Raw genomic sequence first — 7,849 nt, forward strand, 5'->3', positions numbered from 1 at the left:
AAGACACTGTTTTCAGTAAGTGGTCCTGGGAAAACTTGTCAGGTACATGTAAAAAACAAAATTAGAACATTTTCTCACATGATATACCAAACAAAACAAAACAAAACAAAACAAAACAAAACAAAAACAAAACTCAAAGTGAATTAAAACCTAAATGTAATACTGGAAACCATAAAACTCCTAGAAGAGAACCTAGGCAGAACATTCTCTGACATAAATTGCAGCAATATTTTCACAGATCTGTCTCCTAAGGCAGAGGAAACAAAATCAAAATGAACAAATGAGACCTAATTAAATTTAAAAGCTTTTGCACAACAAGGAAACCATTAAAAAAACAAATACAACCTAGTGGATGGGAGAAAATACTTGCAAATGATATTGTTGACTATGGGTTAATATCCAAAATATATAAACAGTTCTTACAACTCAATATGGAAAAAACAAACAACCCAATTAAAAATGGGCAAAGACTTGAATAGACATTTTTCCAAAGAAGGTATACAGATGGCCAGCAGACACATGAAAAGATGCTCAACATCACTCATCATCAGGGAAATGAAAATCAAACCCACAATGGGATATCACCTCACACCTGTCAGAATGTCTATCATCAAAAAGACCACAAATAACAAATGTTGGTGAAGATGTAAAGAAAAGGGAGCCCTAGTATATTTTTGGTGTGAATGTAAATTCTTGCAGCCACTATAGAAAACAATGTAAAGTTCCTCCTCCAAATAAAAAAATAGAACTACCAGATGATCCAGTAATTTCATGCTGGGTGTATATCCAAAGAAAATGAAAACACTAACTCAAAGAGATACATGGACCCCAATGTTCATAACAACATTATTTACAATAGCTGAGATATGGAAGCAATCTAAGTGTCCCTCAACAGATAAATGGATAAAGAAGATGTGATTGATACACACAAACACACACACACACAATGGAATATTACTCAGCCATAAAAAGAATGAGATTTTGCCAATTGCAACAACATGGATGAAGCTGGAGGGTCTTATGCTTAGTGAAATCAGTCAGACAGAGAAAGACACATACTATATGGTATTACTTATATGTGGAATCTAAAAAAGAAAACAAGCAAATGAATGTAAAAAAACAGAAACAGACTCACAGATATAGAGAACAAACTAGTGGTTACCAGAGGAGGGAAGGAATGAGGGAGGGCAATAAAAGGGTAGGGGACTGAGAGGTACAAACTATTTTGTAAAAAATAACTAAGCATCAAGGATATATTGCACAGCACAGGGAATATAGCCAAAATTTAATAATAAGTTTAAAAAAGTATAATCCATAAAAATACTGAATCACTATCCTGTACACCTGAAACTAATATAATATTGTAAATCAACAATACTTCAACAAATAAATAAAATAAAATAAAGATAATGAGACTGGGAACAAAAAGTTTATACTGTGTGTAAGAAAGATATCTAAAATGCATAGGTATAGAAAATGCTGAAATTCAGTGCACGGAAAAAGACACACCATTAAATCTTAATTAAAAGACAGTTGATATAACACATTAATTAGCAACAAAAGATATCTTAAGGCAAATAGAATTAGTAGAGTTAAAAGGAATCATTTGAACTGATAAAAGATTCAATGATCAGACTGATACAGCAATTTAAAAATTATATGCCTATATTAGCAAAGTATCAAATTATTTAAAGCAAAAGTTGACAAAAGTGCAATGAGAAATTGATAAATTTCCAAAGTTAGGAAGTTCAACACTCTTCTCTTAGAAATTGATAGAAAAGCACTTAAAAATATCAGGATATAAACTATTAGAAAATGTAATTAACAAAGTTGACTCGTCAACTGCAGAATGTACATTAATTTCAATCATGCATAAATCATTTATAAATAGTTAACACATACCAGGCCATAAAACATGTCTAAACACAAACTCTTCCAGAAAATTGAGGAGACTGTTTCCTATTATCATTTATAAGACCAGTGGTACTCTGATAGCAAAACCAGACTAACACATTACAAGAAAAGAAGACTACAGAACAGTATCCCTCATGAACATACATAAAATATTTTCAACAAAATTTTAGCAAATTATATCCAACAATATATAGAGAAAATAATATAATATGACCAATTTGGGTTTATCCCAGGAATGCAAAGTTGGTTTGACATTTAAATATCAATCCATGTAATTGACCTTATTAAGACTAAACTTGCACACACACACACACACACACACACACACACACACTACCACCGCCACCCCCACCACCACGAACAACAACAGCAACAGCAAAGGAAGTGATTATCTCAATAGATATAGGGAAAGCATTTGAAAAACCCAACATCCATTACTGATAAAATCTTCCCAGAAAACAAGGAGTAGAAGAGATGTCTTGAATTGGATAAATGTCATCTACAAAAAGCTTTCAGCTGACGTCATTCTTAATGGTGCATAAAGTTAGTGTTTTCTCCTATGATCATGAGCAAAGTAAAGATATTCATTCTCACCACTTTTATTTAACATTGTACTGGAGGTTCCAGTCAGTCCAAAAAGGTAAGAAAAAGATTAAATAACATTGTAGGAAAGGAAGAATTAAAATTGTCTTAATTTACAGAAAACACAATTGGTTGTGTAAAATATCTTATGGACTCTAAAATAAATAAGAATAAATCTAATATGTGAGGTTAGCAAGGTTGTAGGATATAAGATCGACATACAAAATTAGTTGGATTTCTATGTACTAATAATCAGTAGTTAACATGCTAAAAATACCATTTACAATAGCATCAAAAATAGCAAATACTTAGAGATAAATCTGATAAAAATGTACAAGGCCTTTACACTGAAAAATAGAAAATTCTGAGAAAAAATAAGGAATCCCTAAAAGGATGGCGATACTGTGTTCCTATATTGGGTGACTCAATATTTTTAACCTGTCATTTCTCTCTAAATTGATCTATAGATTCCATGTAATGTCAATTAAAACCTTATAAGGAGTGTTTTGTAGGCTAGTTTTTCAAAAGGCTAATTTTAACATTCATATTGAAATGTAAAGTATCTAAAGTAGAAAAAATGGCATTGCAAATACAGAGTAAAGTTGTAGAACTTATATTACCTGACATTAAAATTTATTTATTTTAAAATTATAGTAATCAAGATACTGTGGTTTTGCCATGAAAATTGACAAATAGATCAAGGGAACCAAATCAAGTCCAGAAATAGACTTGCAAATAAATAGTTAATTTAAAAAAAATAATATATACTTATTTGAATTTGACAAAGGTATAGAGGCAATTCATTGGAGAAGCATAAATTTTTCAACAAATAGTTCTTAAAAAATTTGTTTATCCAGATGCAAAAAGGCCTCAATATTCATTCATTTCATTCAATTCATATCCCACACTATAGCAAAATTAACTCAAAATAGCTAATACGTTTAAATATAAAACCTAAAACCATAGAATTTCAAGAACACATAGAGTGTGTCTTAATGATCCTAGGTTAGGCAAAGAAAGGTTCCTTTGATAAAACAGTAAAAAGTACAATCCATAAAGTAAAAGGACCAATAAATTAGACTTCGAAATTTCTGCTCTTTGAAATACACTGTTAGTAGAATGGGAAAAAAACACTAAAGATTGTGAGAAAATATTTGCAAATCCCATGTCTAATAAAAGAATTGTATCTAGAAAGTATAAAGAATTCTCAAAGCTCAAGAATAAGAAACCAACTGCCCCCCCCCAGAATAAACAAAGGGAATATTTGAAGTTACACTTTTTTTTTTAAGAGTCAGGTCAGTTATTTAATTAATTAATTAATTAATTTGGTCACGCCGTGTAGCATGCAGGATCTTAGTACAGCATGGGTGGGACCTTAGTGCCCCAAACAAGGGATCAAACCTGTGCCCCCTGCATTGAGAGTGCCAAGTCTTAACCACTGGAGTGCCAGAGAAGTCCTTTATAAGAGACACTTTATAAAGTGATATACAGATTGAAAATAAGCATATGAAAAGATATTCAACATCTTTAGCCATTAGGGAAAGGCAAATTAAAACACCAGTGATATACTCCTACACCTATTAGAATAGCTAACATTAAAAAGACTGACAATACCAAGTTTGACAAGGGTATGGAACGACTGAACTTTTGTGTACTACTGGTAGGAATGTAAAATGGTAGAACCATTTTGAAAAATAATGTGGCAATTTCTTAAAAGTTAAGTGTATTCCTACATATGACCCCAACTTTAAACATTTACATATTTACCCTAGAGAAATTAGAATGTTTATTCATACAAATAATCATACAACAATATTCAGAGCACCTTAATTTGTAATAGTCAAAAGCTGTACACAACTCAAATGCCCATCAATGGATGGATGAATAAACTAATTGTAGTATGTCAATATAATGGAATATTATTTGGCAATAACAATATCAAACTCTTGATATGTACAATATAGATGAATGTCAAAATAGTTAATTTTGAGTGAAAGTAGCTAGACCATAAAAAGTACATACTGTATAATTATACTTATATAAAGTTCTAGACAATGCAAACTAATCCATAGTGACAGAAAGTAATTCAGTGTGGTTCCCAGGAGATGGAAGTGGGTTTAAGGATGAGACAAAGGGAGAGATTAAAAATGGACATGAGGGGGGCTTCCCTGGTGGCGCAGTGGTTGAGAATCTGCCTGCCAATGCAGGGGACACGGGTTCGAGCCCTGGTCTGGGAAGATCCCACATGCCGCGGAGCAACTAAGCCCGTGTGCCACAACTACTGAGCTTGCGCGTCTGGAGCCTGTGCTCCGCAACGAGAGGCTGCGATAGTGAGAGGCCCGCGCACCGCGATGAAGAGTAGCCCCAGCTTGCCACAACTAGAGAAAGCCCTCGCACAGAAACGAAAACCCAACACAGCCAAAAAATAAAGTGAAATTCTTTAAAAAAAAAAATTTACTTATTAAAAAAAAAAAAAAAAATGGACATGAGGAAACTTTTGAGAGTGATGTGTATGTTCATTATCTTGATTGTGGTGATAATTTACTAGTGTGTGTGTGCTTGTGTAAATACACACATATATATACACAAAGATAGATCAAAATTGCATACTTAAAAATGTACTTTTTAGTGTGTGTATGTTACACTTTAATATATTTTTATAAACTGCTGAGGACTAGACTAGAAATTAAAATTAAAGTCCAACACCAATCATGAATTATAAATTCAAAACTTCAAACAAAATATTAACAAATGCAAGCTCCAAGAATATACAGTACTGTATAAGAAAGATAATACATCACTGCCAAGCTCAAATGTATCACAGGAGTACAAGTTTGATTTAGCATTAAAAATTAACCATTTTAAGCCATCAAAAATTTACATTACAGTGAAAAGTTATTAATTTCAATATACATAGAAAAAGAAGTTGACAAAAATCAACACCATTTCTTGATTTAAAAAATTAAAATATTTGGTGATCTAGAAGTAGAAGGGAACCTCATTAATATGATAAGAGGTATCTATAATAAAAGTTTCCAGAAACATTTAATGATCAAATGTTGAAAGCTTTCTTTTTGAGTTTGTGAATAAGACAAAGATCCCCATTATCATCACTGTCCTCAAGGTCTCAACCAATGCAATGAAGAAAAAGAGAAGCTAAAAGAATTTGAAATAAATAAATTCTTATTATCTGTATGTGAGATGATTGTGAATCTGGAAAAATGTACAAATAAATTATTCAAATTTACGACAGAGATTAGCAAGTTCAGTATATACAAAAATCCTTATAAAATATCAATTGTGCCCAAGTGCCCATCAACAGACGATTGGCTTAAGAAGATGTGGTATATATTTACAATGGAATATTATTCAGCCATAAAAAAGAATGAAATAGTGCCATTTGCCGCAACGTGGTTGAACCAAGAGAATATTATACTTAGTGAAGTAAGTCAGGCAGAGAACGACAAATACTATATGATATCACTTATATGTGGAATCTAAAAATAATACAAATGAATCTAAATACAAAACAGAAACAGACTCACAGACATAGAAAATAAACTTATGGTTACCAAAGGAGAGAGGGAGGGAGGGATGGAGTGACAAATTGGGAGTATGGGATTAACAGATATAAATTACCATACATAAAATAGATAAGCAACAATGATTCACTGTATAGCACAGGTAATAATATTCAATATCTTGTAATAACCTCTAACGGAATATAACCTGAAAAAAAAAACTGAGTCACTTTGCTGTACACCAGAAGCTAACACAATATTATAGATCAACTATATTTCAATAAAAAAACATTATTTTTCTAGTAGTAACTAATCACTTGATTTTTTGTTATATGGACTTTTGTTGTGTATAACCAAAAGAATGTAGCATCAGTATGATATATTTTTATTCAGAAAACTAGAAAAACTTTAATTCTGAATTTCACTTAGAGGACTTTCTCTTAATCTTGCTAAGGAAAGAAGAAGTATAGCTTTAGCATTTGCTTGCATCCATGTCTAAGAAATGTAATATAGCTCCCCTGAGGAAAAACATAGACAAGAGAATGGAGTTAGCATCTATTATCAAATCTTGGCTATGTTCTATTTCCTGTGTTCTGCCAAATGGTGAGAATTATGAGTGTCTCTCATAGATGATACTCACTTAAGAAGACTTTAATTTGTTAATAGGGATAGCTGTCTTATCAAAATAGCATTGAATAGGGTTTAAGAACGTGGATTCTGAAGTCAGTCTACCAGTTTCTGAATGTCAGTTCCGTCACTGATTGTCTATGTAAACTTGGCCCAGTCACTTATCTTCTCTTGCCTTTAGTTCTATAAACTGGTAATAACAATACAATACTAATTCATTACTAAGAGTTGATAAGATATGACAATTAAGTGATTTAATAAAAGTCAAACACTTAGAATGATTCTTGGTATGTAGAAAGTACTATGTTAATATTAGCTATTAATTTTACTACCATATATTTTGTTGCTAATATTATTATGATTGAACAGTTATTAGAAGACAAAGCTATAGTAAATATAGCAGTCAGCTAAAAAAATTCAAATCACTGTTCCAAACACTCTCTTCTCTTTACTTTCTGCATTTTACCCCACAATCCTCATCACATAATTAAGAATACAGAAAGAATATTCTGGAATGATGTCATATGTCTACACTGCTAACACACCTGGCCCTATACAGAGATAAGGACGTTCTTTTGATTTCCCTCCAGTATTTTCCTGTAATCTATGCAGTATTTTCTAAGCCATACTTCCTTGTATTAAAAATCATAAAGGTCTACAGAAAGATCTATACATGAATGTTTATAACAGCTTTATTCCTAATACTCTCAAACTAAGAAAAACCCCAAATTCTTGTCAGTTGGTGAATGGATAAATAAATTGTGGTATATTCTTATGATGGAATACTGCTCAGCAGCAAAAGGAACAAACTACTGATAAATGTAATTCCATGGATGAATCTTAAAAGCAGTATGCTAAATAAAGGGAACTAGACACAAAAGAGTTAAAATTAATTAATTAAAAATAAAAGATCAATTGTATATTTATATGCAATCAAAACATTTAGTAAATAAATATTTTTAAATCTATCATTTATATATTTATATAAGTTATCTAAAACCTGCAAATGAATCTAATAAAAGAAGTGCAAAAGCTTACAGGTAAAATTTATAACCTTATTGAAAAACATTAAAGAAGACTTAAGGACATGGAAATACACAGTGTTCATGGATTCTTCATAAAGTAATTTATACTTTCAATGAAACTCCAGTCATGATCTCAACAAGCTGAATTTTAAATTTATATGAAATTGCAAAGAGCTAAAA

The sequence above is a fragment of the Balaenoptera acutorostrata genome, chromosome 4 (assembly GCF_949987535.1).
Source record: "Balaenoptera acutorostrata chromosome 4, mBalAcu1.1, whole genome shotgun sequence".
NCBI classification, from domain to species: domain Eukaryota; kingdom Metazoa; phylum Chordata; class Mammalia; order Artiodactyla; family Balaenopteridae; genus Balaenoptera; species Balaenoptera acutorostrata.